The sequence below is a fragment of the Amblyomma maculatum genome, chromosome 4 (genome assembly GCF_055883805.1).
Source record: "Amblyomma maculatum isolate TAMU_Amacu chromosome 4, ASM5588380v1, whole genome shotgun sequence".
NCBI lineage: Eukaryota > Metazoa > Arthropoda > Arachnida > Ixodida > Ixodidae > Amblyomma > Amblyomma maculatum.
This window is the reverse complement of record NC_139347.1, coordinates 127,088,367-127,107,424: the sequence shown is the minus strand read 5'-3', so window position 1 is coordinate 127,107,424 and position 19,058 is coordinate 127,088,367. Positions and strand designations below refer to the sequence as shown.

The window sequence follows — 19,058 nt, the reverse complement described above, 5'->3', positions numbered from 1 at the left end:
TTTGGAGTTCGCCCTATCAAGCCGCGCGTGACCACAAGCCTGAAAAGAAACCAATTAAGCCGCTCGCAACATCTCCGCTAGCGTTCCACGTGTGCTTTGTGTTACGGTGAGGAGTGTGTTGTCCGCTTCCCTCAAGCGAAAAAGGATTCCACCATACCCAGACGGCCACTGACGTCCGACGGACAACCGAACTCGGCCGCAACTCGGCGGCCGATTTCGGACGTCCGCCGGAATTCCGGCGTACGTACGAAAGCGGATGGTCGAATCCGTTCGCCCAGCGGACAGCCGCCGTACGTCCGCCACTGGATTTGCTTTTACACAGCTATGATATAGTTTGTAGTCGTCGAGCTCGTCTGAACTGCGTATAAATCAGTAATGCCGTCAAGTCTGCATTATATGATACCAGAGCGAATCGATGCGATAGAAAGCGTTTCCATTAAACAGATTTTTTTTATTTTCCGCATGTTTCACCGTTGAATTCTTCCATCAAAAATTTTTGATGAAAAGTTAAATGACCATTAAACATTTTTCTATCGTGATGCTTCGGTGAAATTTTAATCAGTGGCTGAATAGACGCAGCAAGCAGCAAGCTCAAAAAGAACGAAACCGAACCTATCTTCAAAAAAATCTGAAATGAGCCAATCCAATCCACCTGACAAGTTAGTCATGGAAGATGGCTTCACGTTTCCGTGTTCTGCATTTTCTGCCGAGTTACAAATACCTACGGCTGTAATGCACTGCTAGCATTGTTTTTGCTGTGGCTTGGTGCGGCTGGCACACTTTGTTCACCCGCCGATTCCAAAGTAAGTATTTCAACGAACTTTTGTTTCTTTAGTGGAACTTTTCGATGCACCGATGGTGCTGAGCTTTTGGGTAAGGAAACAGCTCTGTACAGCAGCCGAACGGTCGAGTGTTTTAGGCGAGACTGACAGGATGGCTCCGCGCCGACTAACTAAAGTGCAGCCTCAAGTCTGAGGGCGATCTTTCTCGGCATTACTGGACGCTGCGCCAGTAAGCCGCGCAACTTCTCTGTCTCTGATAAAGGAGTGCCTGCCCGAGCTTTAAAGGAGTTAATTTGTTAACCATGCGCAACGTGCTGAGTTGTAAAAACTATACGAGAAAACTTATGCACTCGAGCCTATCGTGCGACATGCCTACACTTGTGAAAACGTCGCGAGGTTTTTATTTCATTTTTTAATGGACAGCCGCTGATCTTTCTCTCTTGAGCTTTACGGCAACTACAGTTTCTAGAAGGAACGGCTGTAGCTACTAAATAACTAAAGGTTTAATACTCTCCTTCAGCTTTGACAAACCAGGACAGCACCTTGCGCATTCTAAAACAGCGCAAAAGAACAGGGACGAGAGAACGAAACGTACTACAACACGAGCGCTTTCTCAAAACGTACAACACGTTTCGTTCTCTCGTCCCTGTTCTTTTGCGCTGTTTTAGAATGTATACATACCAACTCGCCCAGGCTTCTATTTTGGCACCTTGCGCATGTTGGTTATGCTTGTGGGACCGAACCGCGCAGAACAACCGGACAAGGAGATGAGAGAAAAAAAAAAAAAGTCAGCACTTGCCTTTTTCTTGACCCGTTGTTCTGCGCTGTTCTGGCACGAATTTGACATACCGCCGCCGCGATACAGTTGGGCTGTGAGCTCTGGTGCCTGCAACGCCTTCTTTTACGCAAAACAGGTATACTGGGAGGCCATGCAAGCCGCGGGCTCAAAAAAAAAAAAAAAGAAAAAGAAAAAGAAAAAAAAACGAGCTGAGCAAAAGTGAGATGAAAACAAAATTGCTGTTGCTTTGTCCTTATAGATATTCAAAGGCTCCTAAGAACTTCACTGCATTATTGACAGCGAGATAATGCCACAGCTACACTAGAGCCATGCAGCACCTTATAGTGCATGATACTGAGCTTATGTCTTGCACTGAAAGCTCTTACCATGTTCTTAGATTATCATATTAAAGTAGCTTTAAACCCATGCTTGTTAATGCAGTGATAGCCATAAATTGAATCTAGGGCATCATGCTCACATACAAGGCTTCTGATAACCGCCGGTCACATGATGTGGGCTATAGCAGAAACCTGTACCTGGTCATCTTACAAACATTTGTGCAATTGATGCTTTTAATGTGTTGTAAAAGTTTTTGTGTTCTGTTTCTGTATGGGAATTCTTTCCTTATTGAAGGCTAACATTTGGCTTGCTACAGCAAAACCTGTACCTAGTCATCCTAAAAACAGCACCGCAGTTGGTGCTTTTAGTGTGTTGTAAAAATATTTGTGTTCTGCTTCTGTATGGCAATGCTTTTCTCGTTGAAGACTAGCATAAGGCTTCCAAAAATTTTTCAGATGCCATTTGCTGTAGCCGATTTCATAGGCCAACAGGAAGCAGCACTTTGAGCATGGAAAACTGTCATCCACGGGGGAAAAACAGCAACATCCCTTTGCATTCTCATTTCTTTGGTATGGCTAAAAGTGAGTATTGTATCATTATCTATATTATTAATATTGAATCATGATTGTCAGTGTTGAAGTTGTTTGAGCGTGATGATTTTAAACACACAGGACATCCCTTCGACAGGTTTTAGCTTGTTTACATGTAGGATGTAGAACTGGTTTCAACAAACTTTATGCAGCAAATTCTTTTTACATTGTCCACCATGTTACTTTTTGTCATTGTCCATTGAAGTAAATAACCATTATTTTACGTTTACACAGTCGTCCACTCCTAGCTTGAATGGGAAGGTGTGGCATGCAGTTTGCAAAATAGCAATGCATCCGTCACAGCCATGCATCAAGGATAAGTGGCTTGTGCGTAGAGGGACCAGTCGCTCCAGCTTCACGTCATCTGCCTCTTTGCTCCGGTGTGCAGACGTGCATTGAGGCAAAGTGGTTTATGTGTAGAAAAACCAGGAGCTTCTTTGTCACATCTGGCTGTTTGTTACGGTGTGCAGATGCGCATCGAGGCAAAATGGCTGATGTGTAGAGGGACAAGGAGCTGCTGCTTAACGTCCTTCGCCTCTTTACTACAGTGCACAACCGTGCATTGATGCTAAGTGGCTTGTGCATGGAGGGCACAGGAGCTGCAGCTTCACGTCAGCCTCTTCGCTCAGGTACGCAGGTGCGTATTGAGGCAAAATGGCTTATGCATAGAGGGACCAGGAGCTGCTGTGTGGCGTAGTCTGTATATTTGCTATAGTGCGTATCGAAGTACAGTGGGGGGGGCTCATGTGTAAAGGTACCATGAGCTGCTGCGTCATGTCGTCTGCCTCTTTACTATGGTGCGCAGGCATGCATCAAGGCAAAGTGGCTTATGCGTAGAAGGACCAGGAGCTGTTGCTTCACATCTGCTATGATGCGCAGCTGCGTATTGTGGGTGGTGGTGGAAAACATTTCCATCAGATACAAATACAGGAGGTTACGCACTAGCTGACCCTGGGGGGGCCTGTCCTGACAAAAACAAGGGGTCCCTAGTTTGGAACCCCAGTGGCGGTAGAGGGACTAGAGGCTGGTACTTCACGCTGTCTGCCTCTTCGCTACGGTGTGCGGCTGCGATGGATGCAGTGGCATCTCGAAAAGTGCATGCCACGCACTCGCATGTTCAGCCTAAGAGTGGGCGACTGTGTACCTGCTATAGCTTTGTTATTCATAGAATAAAGCTAGGCCAAGTTGGATAAATTATAGCTCACCTCATATGTGGTCAGCAAAGAAAAGCCACTCCAGATAATCTGGTGCATTTACTGCCATAGGATTGTTATTCATATACATGCTACTGACAAGTCAGATTCTTCACCATCAGAAATGCCAGAAAAACAACCAAGGGTGCGTCTGTAATAGTCTAGATTGCTCTTTCTCTGCAGACTTGAGTCAGATGTGTGTTCCATTGCTGTGGGTGGGGCAGGTGTGAATCTGATTTTAAGCTTGCAACAAGTATGTTATTGTAGTTTAAAGGCAAAACGGTACTAATAATCGTAGCCCCCCGTGGCCTTTATCCCCTTTTAATAGTGTTGCCAGACACTGAGTTATTAGTTTACTCTGCACTGTTTCTGTCTAGTTAATGTGCAGAGATGTACAATATATTTATATAATACTTGTAGTTGTCGACTTTGCACTTAGAAACATTGTAGCGTTATCTGATGTGTTGCTTTCATTCTTTTAATGATTTCTGTAAGGGATCGGTGGGTATGCTAGGCATCATTATTACAGTCTACTCTTTTTGGGTCACTTGGTCAATGCCCAGCTGCGGCCGTCTCCCACTTGCCCTCGGGCAGGAGGCGGGGAGATGCGCACAGAGAGGCAGCTACAGTAGCTACAGTGCTTAATGGAAACGTAGGCAGAGATGGAAAGAAGTCCCTTCTTCTGAGGACTTTGCTGTCGCACTCGAAGACGCGGGGACAGGCAGTTCTCGTTGCTGCGTCATGTAGGGGGCTCATTTTTATTTAAGGAGCTTTACGAACAGTATACACCAACTAAGGGGTCCTTAGTACGCTGACTGGACCCATCACCCGGAGGCAGCACAACTTTGAAACGCGCACCTCTTTTGGAAGAACTGCTTATCGTTCAAAGAAAAAACACTCAATTTGAAGGGTGTAAGGCCCTCTTCCTTGTTGGGGAGCCCACAAAAGTGACAATTATTCAGTGCAGGCGCGCTGAGGGGGGTCTCGTTGAGGATTCCAACCCTGGATGTCAACAATGGTGGGAGATGGCGGCGTTGAGAAAGGGCAAGTGTGTAACAGTGACGGTATGATGCGGAGCGGGAGGATGTGGGTTGGCTCTTCTGATGTGGTCCGCAATGGTGCTGACTCGGACGCCAATAATTGCAATAATTGCCCTGTAAAAAGAGCCGCCAAGGATGCAAGCTTTGGGCAATGGTTGCGCACGTGGAACACCGTTTTAATGGGTTCTAATTTTTTTTTTCTTTTTTTTTTCCTAGGGGAGAGAGTTTGGCATGTGACCTAGTGAGCCAATCATTTCGAGGTCCATTCTCTAAATTCCGTTTGTTGTCAAACGAATTTGTTGTCCTTTTTGCATTGCTTGTATTAGGGAGAGGGTGAAGAACCTTATGTAAGTGGAAAGACATGCCAAAATGTTTGTTAGCCAGTCATGTGTGAGTTCGTTGTCATTGGGGATGAGAAGTCTGGGCGGAGTCCCGAAGTTAATGAAACGGCCCCGCGGCCTGTAGAACTCGTTCTGAGCTTGATTTGGATCTCATTCCTCTTCAGCATAGATCATGGTCATTGTTTCACCTGTTGTAAATACGTACATTCATGTATAAAATTTTCAGTTCATCTTCCTCTCCGTGTGCAAGTTGTTGTGGCCAGATGCAGTAAATTCACTATTTTCATTTCTATATAACATGCCTTTCTGAAGATGGTGAGCTCTTTTGTCCAATCCTGTAAGAAAGCAGCAAAGCACTCCCAAATCTTTCACAAAACTGTGTGATATCTTTAATGCTAACTGCGGCTTGGTGTCACTCAAAACATGTAGTTGAGGTAGATTTCTTCCCCACCCCCCCTCTTTTTGTTCGTTCAAATGAGGACCAGCGGACACTAACTCTTGCTTTTGTAATGCCCTAGGCCCCGCCTTAAAGGGCAGCTGCATCACTTTTTAGAAAAAAAGAGTTCGGAATACAGATATATTGTTTACGACCCCCTGAACACGAATACAACGTTAAATTTAGCCATAAGTGACCGCAAACTACTTTTTAATCAGAAAAACGTGCACCAACGCCGTGGAGCGTTTTGAAAGTGGCGCTCTTGCCTCTGATTGGTCAAGCGCGCCGTGACGTCAATGACGGCGTGCCATTGAGTGGTAGCGGCGGTCCGAGCGATTGTACATGCACGCACATGCTTTTCTGTGGATGTATGCCACTAAACATGCAACGATCACGCTGCTCAGGGGAATATGATATTGAGCCATACTTGTTCGAACCAGCGGCGGCTTCGGAACAAGGTGACACTGGCGGCAGCGGCGACATGATGAGCGAGGAGACGGCGCTAACCATTTCCCGCATGGGAAATTCACACTGGTACGCATCGCTGCGCTGCACTGCTGTATGCGACTGTGATCCGCTCTCAATTGAACATATCTGCGTTACTCGTGCCCTAAATCTCCTGCCTGACTCGAACGAAGCAGTGTCACATCAATGCGCTTGATGTGCCGATTGTAAACAAATGAACTCATCCAGACGAGCCGTCACCCCAGTTTTGTTGCGTGAATTTAGTCATTTATATGTCAGCAAGAGCAGCCAAAGTCATGCTCTCAGCTCCCGCAACCTCGAGTACGCATACATTTTATTCTGGCGGGATTTAGCAAATTAACGCGGGAGCGCGGTATCGACGAGAAGCCAGGCCGCTGCCTTGCCTTGCTGCGCGCGCGTAATCCCATTTAGAGCTCCGGTAAAAATACCGAAACGCTAGGACAGCTATCGGCAGTCACGCGCTGCCATGTCGCGAGTTTAGCGCACTTCATTTAGCTGCGCTTAACATCGCGACTTCGACCACAGACATCAAGCTGCCCCGATTTCTTTTCTTAATTGGGATAGTTGTTGAAATGAGTCTGACAGTGGGTAGCTCAAAAGAAAGATGAACACAGAAGGCAGGGGGACGAGACACACACTAGACTTGCGACTGAATTTTACTCCTGAAAGAACGAGTTTATACGCATTTTTTTTATCTTTATCCAGGTGCAACCAAGGAAGATAAAAAAATGCATAAACGCATCCTCTTCGGAGTAAAATTCAGTTGCAAGTCTAGCGTGTGTCCTTGTTCTACTGACAGAGATATATAACGCGCCCCAGTCCGACGCGCGCGGCTAGCGCGGTCGTTCGCGTTCTCCCGGTTCAAGTTACGAAGCACGGCGTGCACTTCGTGCACTGGGTGCGGCGTTGAGGTTCCTGGCTATGCATGAGCGCGTGGAGAAGGTATGGCACTCCTCACATTCCACTAATTGCCCACTCCCTCCTCTTTAAAAAAAAAAAGAAAAAAAAAAAAACGTTCTACTCTCTGACATTACTTCTCACAGTTTTGCAGCCGCGTCAGCGTGCGCCAATGCTGAATCGTTTTACTTTCACCTGTGCCTTCATCTGCCCAGACACCCCTCTGCCCCACAGAACAAAAACGTAAACAGAACAGAAGAGCAATATGATGTATTGGGCCTCTTACTTCGAGTTTTCTTCTTTTTGCGAAAGCAGCTCTTGGCGGCGGAGAGGTGCTCTTGTGTGCGAAGACAGAAGGCACAGCACCGATTTTCAATCGCGCAGATTTGATCGGTATCCCAAAAGATCGCATCAACGACAAGCTTTGGTGATAGTCACTGTCGCGAAAATGATCTGAGCAGATCACCGACGATTTTGTAAGCTTGAAATCCTTCCTTTTGATCGCGGCAACCCACTGCGCCGATAGCTTGCGTTCCTTTGGGAATTTATGAAACGCGACATCCTCACATCCTCTCGGCCGCCAGTGTTCGTGCAACCATAGGCTGCGCAGAACCACGGCATGGTCGTTCTTTTCGTGAAGAATGGTGCAAGATGCACTGAAAAAGCTTGCGGTAACGTTCGCAAGAAGAAAACAAGCGCGAGACAAGAAAACGGTTGCACTGCGTAGCCTACAAGCGACAGGTGATGCACGGCCTGCTCGGGCAATAGAAGCGGAAGAGAGGTAGACGCCGTCCTTGACGTCACTACCGCCTGTCGTACTCCTGTCGTCTGCTACTGACATCCCCCCCTCCAGCGCTGTGCACTGCGGAGAAGCCTGAACGCGGTAGCAACTTTAATCGATGATTACGTCATTATTTCAAAAGCTAAAGCCAAAATATTTCGTATACTTAACATACAAACCCTGGAGATTCGACCCTCTGAAACGCATCAAATTCTAAAACCGGTGCAGCTTCCCTTTAAGGCAGTACTCCAATGTCAATACCATTTTTATAGCTAGGCTGTCCAGCAGCACTAATGTCTTTTATACACTTCTTTTACTAATCTCTTACCAAGTGGTGGCTTATACTGCGGGGGCGAAAGTCTGGACAGTATGTCTGGAGATTTTGGACTAGAATCGTGATGTAAACGAATTGTGACCTTATTTCTCTTGCACACATGAAAGAACTAACGTTCAACTTTCACATTGACAAGTGTGGTCCGAGTTTCCTGGTCGATGTGAAAGTTATGTGCTTTGATATCAGTTTGTGTAGTCCACGCACTTTTGTCCCCGATATTACATAGGGGCAAATTAGGCGCCTTTACAGGGGCAGTTTCTTTGGCGCCCACTACCTTCCCCATAAAAAAGCTAGTGTTTCTTGTGAACAGCTGGCTGCATATATAAAGACCATTATTTTTTTTTGTAATTTGTTGTGCGTAGTTGAGAAATCCATGACATACATGCACAGCTGGTTGCCAGAATTATGCAACCATATTTCAGTAACTAACATCCATGCTGCATGCTGCCGGTAATACATCAGGAGCTTGTGGTTGTCAGCTTTTTGTGTTTTGTGTAACTATAAGCGTTGCTATTGTAATGTCACATATTGCGATGTGGGTAAACAAATAACTTTACTTTTACTTTTAACTCTTGTAGAAGCATGAACACTGCGCAATCACTGCAGAGGGCTATGCTTCCACATTGGGCTTTAGCCACATGTCAAATGTCTGTCTTTATTCTGCTGCAGCAGCTTGCATGTTATCAGATAAGTTACTTCGTCGCAGCTGCTCTAAGGAGACGCTTTCTAGACGCTTGTAGCCTAGATGTTGATGTCGATATACCCCTGACACGCCCAGGGAATGTCTTCGGTAGAGGGTACATGGAAACCAGCGAAATGTGCAGTTTACAGAACAAAAAGGCAACAATTTTAAATGATGTTATTATTGATCACTTCTTTTCAAAGCAGGAACAATGACTTTAGAAATCCACCTGTTAAACCGCTCAAAATGCAGGTTTCTGCCGCCAATGCGTACCTGTGTAATACTGCAATGCTCTGGCTGTGCTTTATGTTCATATACAGCATCCTTTATGCTTAGTTTCTCTGCATGTGCACTCCATGTCTTGGGCATTGCTGAGGGCGCATAGCAGCAAGCATAACATGCTATGTTTGGTCAGAGTGGCATGTTCAAAGAGACGACATAAAAACATTAAAATACTGAATGCCAGGTTCTGGTCAAACTACATTTGTATCTTTTGTTATTCTGCATGGGTTTTGCTGCAGTTATATGACCTTTCTATATAGTATGTGACAGTTCTGAATGGAGATGCATGCGTACAGTGCCATCTGGAAAAAGCAATTCAGAGAAACTGGCAGTTGCCCTTGGAGATGTGTAATCAAAGTTCAGCACAGATAACTTGAATTTCATTTTCCCTTCTATTGCAGGAGGAGCCCAACCTGCTCTTTCCATCTTAAGCCTGAAAGGCCAGCAACAGCTGATCGAGCAAATGCACAGGATAGTAACTGCTCCTGGAATCCCGGCCTGCGGAGGCCGCCCACAGAGAACTCGATCATCTCCTCGCTAATTCCGAAATATTAGGTTTCAATGAATACCTTTTCCTCCACCACCTCCCCAAGGGAAGAGCTGTCACGGCCAAGGATAATTAAAAAAAATTATTCAAGTAGATTCTTAATTCTCCAGTTGGCCTGCATTTTACCGTGCCATTCCTTAACATCGATATTTTTTTAGTGTAGACTATTTATGCATGCAGTTTTTGCAATAAAGCCAAAAAAAATGCTTTTTTACAACCTCGCATTCTGGTATGCCTATGCACTTCGCATGTTTTCAGGAATGGTGCATTTGTGTAAAGCTCAGCTAGCATATGTGCCTCTGATGGAAGTTTTAATTGCACACTGCTGTTCAGTGCTTTGTGTGTGAAAGTAAAGCAGACAACAGGAAACTTGAACCTGTTGCATATTCTATTGTCTGCTTTATTCTCACGACAAAGGCATTGAGCACTAGTATGTGACTGAAATTTCCATGGCACATGCTTGCTGAGCTTTACACGAATGTTATTGGTAAGTTTTTACACCAATAGTGGGCCCTGCAGGCAAGTTCCGGGAAACGTCCGAATGTCCGCCTCCGGCTGCCCGTCGGACGTCCGTGGGACGCGATCCGGATCCACGAACGATAGTCCGACGGACGTCCGCTGTACGTATATCGAACATAACCGGACTTCCGTCGGATGTCCGAAGGTCCGAAAACGGACGTCCGTCGGTCGACCGTCGGACGTCTATGGCCGTCTGGGTACTTAACTTCCGAACATTGTTTATTAGCGCGGATACCGGTTTTGTAAAAAGGAGGTGGCACGTCGTCTATTATAGTTTTCCTACAACACTCACATCAATCTAGATACTCACTGTTACGTGCACTTGTGTGTATATATGTGCCCGACTTGTGGACATTAATTATTATATTAAGTGGTGTTCGGTGGAGCTGTACAGTAATGAATATTTATCAGCAGAGACCACATAGAAAACAACACCTCGGCGTGGCGATCGGCTTGATGATGCGAACAGCTGAAATGTCAGCTACCCAGCGGTATCCCTTCGATCACTTGTTTCCTCTCAAGAATTAGACAAAGGTTCGAGATCAGCCCAGAGCGAAGATAAATGCACCATGTCACTATGACTAGTGGCAAGAGGCAGCAAAACATGATGCCCGTGCATGGATAAAAAAATTGTTTCCCACACCCCTCGAACCCCCCCTAGCTTACCGCGGCCGCTAGCCGCCAATGCACAAGTACATATGTTGCCATCTGCACCTTTGCATTAGCGGCCGCAGTAAGCGGTCACATATTATATCCCACAAAGAGGTTTCGTAGTGGAGGGCTACTACTATACGAATATACGTATACGCGTATAGTAAACAGGCGTTTTCGTACCCATTCTCCAACCTGGGTTACAGCCACCGAAGCCGGGGTATTAGCCCGTGCTTCCGCCTAGCGCAGCCGCGTAACGCCATAGCCGCTGCGCTCACTTCGATGGCATTTTCTTTTCCGTAGTGGAGTGCCACAGATATGTTTGCTTTACGAGTACCAGTATGGCACACGGGCGTTTTTGTACCCATTCTCCAACGTAGGTTACAGCCACCAAAGCCGGGGTATTAGCTCGTGCATCCGCCTAGCGCAGCCGCGCAACGCCAAAGCCGCTGCGCTCACTTCGGTGACATATTTTCCGTAGTGGAGTCCTACGGATGTATTCACTTTACGTGCACCAACATAGCACACGGGCGCTTTTGTACAACCCCTCCTCCAACCGGGATAGCAGCCACCGAGGCCGGGTAATTAGCCCGTGAATCCTCCCAACGCAGCAGCATCACGCCTTAGCCACTGCGCCACATCGGCGGTTGTCATTCACAAGATGGAAGGCTGCTGATATATTTTTGCTCTTCTGCTGTATTATTATCAGATTTTGCCTGCTTTTTCTCCTTTTGGAAGGATTACATGTAAATCTATCACACCGCGGGAAGCTTGCACCCCCCCCCCCCACCTCCCCACCCCCGCCCCGACCTTCTCTTTGAAATCTCGCAGCCCAAAGGTGTATCACGAGCATGGATCTGGAAGGTGGTAGCTATAGTGGGCAGGTGACGTGACGAGGTACTCTCTGCACGTGAGGAGACCGCATGGTGGTCGAGATCGAAAGATGGTGCTAAATATTGGGCAGTTTCGTTGCCATGCCATACACGTGTCTCCCGTTCTTCATGTCCTCTACTTTGTTTCGTCTTTATGGCATCCTTGTATTGGCGGACAGGTCGAACAGTAGCTTGGGATGTGTAGCTAGAGTGAACAAATTTATAGGGGACATTTGCAGCCGAGATTTCTAGCGCATGCATGTGGTAGCAATCGCACTGAGATTGGCCAAAATAACAAACTTTATGAACAGAAAGAAGCACAAAGTAAGTATTTCAAGGAATGTTTCTGAAATCGCCGCACCTAGCGGCCTCCTGTGAAAGCTCTGACAAATCCGGATATCACGTTATTTTCACTCTCCTCCCTCATGCCTCTTCCTCCGCGGCACTCATGAAGCGCACGGACGGACGTGCCTCTTCTTTCTTTCTTTCTTTTTTTTTATAAAGTGCAAAGCGCCCTGGACCTGCTGCTCGTGTTGCTACGGAACATCGGACTCGGCCCGAAACCTTAAACCACCCTGCACAAAATTCATCCTTCTTTGCCAGCGCGCAAACAATTGTTCGCAATACGCGCCCTCCGTACGCGTCCCCGTCGACCTCCTTCGTCTGTAGCATTCTACACTCCGCATCATTGTGCACGGTGCGACGCGCGGTAACCGACATGCGCGCCGACACTGAACGTAGCCGTTCAATCAACTTCATGTGCGGGGGCGGCGGCGGCGGCGGCGGGGCTGCGGTACCATTACGTTGCTGAGGGTAAATGTGACGTCACACCAGCCGGCTCACAGTCGGGGGAGCGCTGCCTCTGACCTGGCGGCCGCTCAGAAAACATCAAAGGTACAGCCTTCCGCTCAAAACTATCCCGAATTGTGTGTCTGTACTAGTGTAATTGTGTCTTAAAACACAGTTGTGGGGCCTTCTCTATATATTTGGATATATCACCCTCCCATATGCAAGGAAAGGCCCGAATTAGTAGCTCCTGCCCAACGTAAAATCAGTTAACCCTTTGCCCAGTATAAGCGCGCGGCAATTTCAGTTGCCAGCGCCATGCTCGTAATGTTTTGCTTACAACGCAAATGCCCGAGTCGACGCCGGATTTCTGGTGAACGGGGCCTATATCGCTATCGCGTTAAAAAAATGTGCTACCGGAATGACACTGCCGCGGAAAGATTCTGGATGATGGCTAGCATGGAGGCTGTTATAATGATGTTGGAAAAATGCACGAGTTGAGGATAGTGCAGCAAAAGGAAGTTTGTGGGCGACTACTGCTAAATGCCGAAACGTACCGAAACAACGACCGAAAGCGTTGCCATTAAGGCTGCTTTAAAGAAGCTACTTTCACATGTGGCTCAAACTGTTGTGATCCTGGCGGTTTCTAAATCTGCCCTTCGTTCAAAGATTACAGTGCGGGTTACCTATTCATGAGTGGTCCAATACTATCTGCACTTCGTGCATAATCTGCATAGCAAAAGGCTTTCAATGCGTTTTCAATGGATACCCTCACACAGGTGTCGTCGGCTACGAGGTGGCGGAAAGCCTAGCCGCAAAGCGCTCCCAAACCATCAACCATGAAGAGTTGCTCAAAACACTAATATGCTCTTCAGAGAAGCAGTCTTCAAGTATTTTATTTCGTTTTGGAGTTCGCCCTATCAAGCCGCGCATGACCACAAGCCTGAAAAGAAACCAATTAAGCCGCTCGCAACATCTCCGCTAGCGTTCCACGTGTGCTTTGTGTGGACCATGTATTATTGGTGTGCCCAGAGTATGCGAACGAAAGAAATGTGCTAGCTGCTTCCTTGAAGCGTTTAGACAATAGGCCTCTGTCGGAGGAACTGCTGCTGGGCGCTTGGCAGGACAAGGGGAAGGGCATCCAGGCAGTGCGCGCTCTTTGCCGTTATTTGAGCGCCAGTGGACTTAATTCACGTTTGCAAAGCAAGCTGCTGTGTCTGTATATATATTTCATATGCCTTCTCCCACATCGTCACCCATCATGACCTTCTTCTCTCCTTCCCCTTCCCCAGTGCAGAGTAGCAGGCCAGATTTGAATTATTCGGGCCAACCTCTCTGCCTTTTCCTATCAATAAATCCATCTATCTATCTATTGTGTCAGAGTAAAGTACGGTGAGGAGTGTGTTGTCCGCTTCCCTCAAGCAAAAAAGGATTCCACCATACTTAACTTCCGAACATTGTTTATTAGCGCGGAAACCGGTTTTGTAAAAAGGAGGTTGCACGTCGTCTATTATAGTTTTCCTACAACACTCACATCACATCTAGATACTCACTGTTACGTGCACTTGTGTGTATATATGTGCCCGACTTGTGGACATTAATTAATATATTAAGTGGTGCTCGGTGGAGCTGTACAGTAATGAATATTTATCAGCAGAGACCACATAGAAAACAGCACCTCGGCGTGGCGGTCGGCTTGGTGATGCGAACAGCTGAAATGTCAGCTACCCAGCGGTATCCCTTCGATCACTTGTTTCCTCTCAAGAATTAGAATAAAAGCACCATGTCACTATGACTAGTGGCAAGAGGCAGCAAAACATGATGCCCGTGCATGGATAAAAAATTGTTTCCCACACCCCTCGAACCCCCCCTAGCTTACCGCGGCCGCTAGCCGCCAATGCACAAGTACATATGTTGCCATCTGCAACTTTGCATTAGCGGCCGCAGTAAGCGGTCACATATTATATCCCACACAGAGGTTTCGTAGTGGAGGGCTACTACTATACGAATATACGTATACGCGTATAGTAAACAGGCGTTTTCGTACCCATTCTCCAACCTGGGTTACAGCCACCGAAGCCGGGGTATTAGCCCGTGCTTCCGCCTAGCGCAGCCGCGTAACGCCATAGCCGCTGCGCTCACTTCGATGGCATTTTCTTTTCCGTGTTGGAGTGCCACAGATATGTTTGCTTTACGAGTACCAGTATGGCACACGGGCGTTTTTGTACCCATTCTCCAACGTAGGTTACAGCCACCAAAGCCGGGGTATTAGCCCATGCATCCGCCTAGCGCAGCCCCGCAACGCCAAAGCCGCTGCGCTCACTTCGGTGACATATTTTCCGTAGTGGAGTCCTACGGATGTATTCACTTTACGTGCACCAATATAGCACACGGGCGCTTTTGTACCACCCCTCCTCCAACCGGGATAGCAGCCACCGAGGCCGGGTAATTAGCCCGTGAATCCTCCCAACGCATCAGCATCACGCCTTAGCCACTGCGCCACCTCGGTGGTTGTCATTCACAAGATGGAAGGCTGCTGATATATTTTTGCTCTTCTGCTGTATTATTATCAGATTTTGCCTGCTTTTTCTCCTTTTGGAAGGATTACATGTAAATCTATCACACCGCGGGAAGCTTGCACCCCCCCACCTCCCCACCCCCGCCCCGGCCTTCTCTTTGAAGTCTCGCAGCCCAAAGGTGTATCACGAGCATGGATCTGGAAGGTGGTAGCTATAGTGGGCAGGTGACGTGACGAGGTACTCTCTGCACGTGAAGAGAGCGCATGGTAGTCGAGATCGAAAGATGCTGCTAAATACTGGGCAGTTTCGTTGCCATGCCATACACGTGTCTCCCGTTCTTCATGTCCTCTACTTTGTTTCGTCTTTATGGCATCCTTGTATTGGCGGACAGGTCGAACAGTAGCTTGGGATGTGTAGCTAGAGTGAACAAATTTATAGGGGACATTTGCAGCCGAGATTTCTAGCGCATGCATGTGGTAGCAATCGCACTGAGATTGGCCAAAATAAAAAACTTTATGAGCAGAAAGAAGCACAAAGTAAGTATTTCAACGAATGTTTCTGAAATCGCCGAACCTAGCGGCCTCCTGTGAAAGCTCTGACAAAACCGGATATCACGTCATTTTCACTCTCCTCCCTCATGCCTCTTCCTCCGCGGCACTCATGAAGCGCACGGACGGACGTGCCTCTTCTTTCTTTCTTTCTTTTTTTTTTATAAAGTTCAAAGCGCATTGGACCTGCTGCTCGTGTTGCTACGGAACATCGGACTCGGCCCGAAACCTTAAACCACGCTGCACAAAATTCATCCTTCTTTGCCAGCGCGCAAACGATTGTTCGCAATACGCGCCCTCCGTACGCGTCCCCGTCGACCTCCTTCGTCTGTAGCATACCACACTCCGCATCATTGTGCACGGTGCGACGCGCGGTAACCGACATGCGCGCCGACACTGAGCGTAGCCGTTCAATCAACTTCATGTGCGGGGGCGGCGGCGGGGGCGGGGCTGCGGTACCATTACGTTGCTGAGGGTAAATGTGACGTCACACCAGCCGGCTCACAGTCGGGGGAGCGCTGCCTCTGACCCGGCGGCCGCTCAGAAAACATCAAATGTACAGCCTTCCGCTCAAAACTAGCCCGAATTGTGTGTCTGTACTAGTGTAATTGTGTCTTAAAACGCAGTTGTGGGGCCTTCTCTATATATTTGGATATATCACCCTCCCATATGCAAGGAAAGGCCTGAATTGGTAGCTCCTGCCCAACGTAAAATCAGTTAACCCTTTGCCCAGTATAAGCGCGCGGCAATTTCAGTTGCCAGCGCCATGCTCGTAATGTTTTGCTTACAACGCAAATGCCCGAGTGGACGCCGGATTTCTGGTGAACGGGGCCTATATCGCTATCGCGTTAAAAAAATGTGCTACCGGAATGACGCTGCCGCGGAAAGATTCTGGATGATGGCTAGCATGGAGGCTGTTATAATGATGTTGGAAAAATGCACAAGTTGAGGATAGTGCAGCAAAAGGAAGCTTGTGGGCGACTACTGCTAAATGCCGAAACGTACCGAAACAACGACCGAAAGCGTTGCCATTAAGGCTGCTTTAAAGAAGCTACGGACACATGTGGCTCAAACTGTTGTGATCCTGGCGGTTTCTAGATCTGCCCTTCCTTCAAAGATTACAGTGTGGGTTACCTATTCATGAGTGGTCCAATACTATCTGCCCTTCGTGTATAATCTGCATAGCAAAAGGCTTTCAATGCGTTTTCAATGGATACCCTCACAGTGGTGTCATCGGCTACGAGGTGGCGGAAAGCCTAGCCGCAAAGCGCTCCCACACCATCAATCATGAAGAGTTGCCCAAAACACTAATATGCTCTTCAGAGAAGCAGTCTTCAAGTATTTTATTTCGTTTTGGAGTTCGCCCTATCAAGCCGCGCGTGACCACAAGCCTGAAAAGAAACCAATTAAGCCGCTTGCAACATCTCCGCTAGCGTTCCACGTGTGCTTTGTGTCAGAGTAAAGTACGGTGAGGAGTGTGTTGTCCGCTTGCGTCAAGCAAAAAAGGATTCCACCATACTTAACTTCCGAACATTGTTTATTAGCGGGGAAACCGGTTTTGTAAAATGGAGGTTGCACGTCGTCTATTATAGTTTTCCTACAACACTCACATCACATCTAGATACTCACCGTTACGTGCACTTGTGTGTATATATGTGCCCGACTTGTGGACATTAATTAATATATTAAGTGGTGTTCGGTGGAGCTGTACAGTAATGAATATTTATCAGCAGAGACCACATAGAAAACAACACCTCGGCGTGGCGATCGGCTTGATGCGAACAGCTGAAATGTCAGCTACCCAGCGGTATCCCTTCGATCACTTGTTTCCTCTCAAGAATTAGACAAAGGTTCGAGATCAGCCCAGAGCGAAGATAAATGCACCATGTCACTATGACTAGTGGCAAGAGACAGCAAAACATGATGCCCGTGCATGGAAAAAAAATGGTTTCCCACACCCCTCGAACCCCCCCTAGCTTACCGCGGCCGCTAGCCGCCAATGCACAAGTACATATGTTGCCATCTGCACCTTTGCATTAGCGGCCGCAGTAAGCGGTCACATATTATATCCCACACAGAGGTTTCGTAGTGGAGGGCTACTACTTTACGAATATACGTATACGCGTATAGTAAACAGGCGTTTTCGTACCCATTCTCCAACCTGGGTTACAGCCACCGAAGCCGGGGTATTAGCCCGTGCTTCCGCCTAGCACAGCCGCGTAACGCCATAGCCGCTGCGCTCACTTCGATGGAATTTTCTTTTCCGTAGTGGAGTGCCACAGATATGTTTGCTTTACGAGTACCAGTATGGCACACGGGCGTTTTTGTACCCATTCTCCAACGTAGGTTACAGCCACCAAAGCCGGGGTATTAGCCCGTGCATCCGCTTAGCGCAGCCGCGCAACGCCAAAGCCGCTGCGCTCACTTCGGTGACATATTTTCCGTAGTGGAGTCCTACGGATGTGATTCACTTTACGTGCACCAATATAGCACACGGGCGCTTTTGTACCACCCCTCCTCCAACCGGGATAGCAGCCACCGAGGCCGGGTAATTAGCCCGTGAATCCTCCCAACGCAGCAGCATCACGCCTTAGCCACTGCGCCACCTCGGTGGTTGTCATTCACAAGATGGAAGGCTGCTGATATATTTTTGCTCTTCTGCTGTATTATTATCAGATTTTGCCTGCTTTTTCTCCTTTTGGAAGGATTACATGTAAATCCATCACACCGCGGGAAGCTTGCACCCCCCCCCCACCTCCCCACCCCCGCCCCGACCTTCTCTTTGAAATCTCGCAGCCCAAAGGTGTATCACAAGCAATGGATCTGGAAGGTGGTAGCTATAGTGGGCAGGTGACGTGACGAGGTACTCTCTGCACGTGAGGAGACCGCATGGTGGTCGAGATCGAAAGATGCTGCTAAATATTGGGCAGTTCCTGTCCATGCCATACACGTGTCTCCCGTTCTTCATGTCCTCTACTTTGTTTCGTCTTTATGGCATCCTTGTATTGGCGGACAGGTCGAACAGTAGCTTGGGATGTATAGCTAGAGTGAACAAATTTATAGGGGACATTTGCAGCCGAGATTTCTAGCGCATGCATGTGGTAGCAATCGCACTGAGATTGGCCAAAATAACAAACTTTATGAACAGAAAGAAGCACAAACTAAGTATTTCAACGAATGTTTCTGAAATCGCCGCACCCAGCGGCCTCCTGTGAAAGCTCTGACAAAACCGGATATCACGTTATTTTCACTCTCCTCCCTTATGCCTCTTCCTCCGCGGCACTCATGAAGCGCACGGACGGACGTGCCTCTTCTTTCTTTCTGTCTTTTTTTTTATAAAGTGCAAAGCGCATTGGACCTGCTGCTCGTGTTGCTACGGAACATCGGACTCGGCCCGAAACCTTAAACCACGCTGCACAAAATTCATCCTTCTTTGCCAGCGCGCAAACGATTGTTCGCAATACGCGCCCTCCGTACGCGTCCCCGTCGACCTCCTTCGTCTGTAGCATTCCACACTCCGCATCATTGTGCACGGTGCGACGCGCGGTAACCGACATGCGCGCCGACACTGAGCGTAGCCGTTCAATCAACTTCATGTGCGGGGGCGGCGGCGGCGGCGGCGGGGCTGCGGTACCATTACGTTGCTGAGGGTAAA

The 19,058-nt window shown here is 47.8% G+C and overlaps 1 long non-coding RNA gene across 1 annotated transcript; it reads left to right on the top strand.

Moving 5' to 3' along the window:
* Positions 1-647: 647 nt before the first annotated feature.
* LOC146192344 (uncharacterized) lies at positions 648-9,627 on the top strand. Its single transcript, XR_014706758.1, has 3 exons — positions 648-803; positions 2,355-2,480; positions 9,363-9,627. It is a non-coding gene; the product is annotated as an uncharacterized LOC146192344 (long non-coding RNA).
* The last annotated feature ends 9,431 nt before the right edge of the window (positions 9,628-19,058 follow it).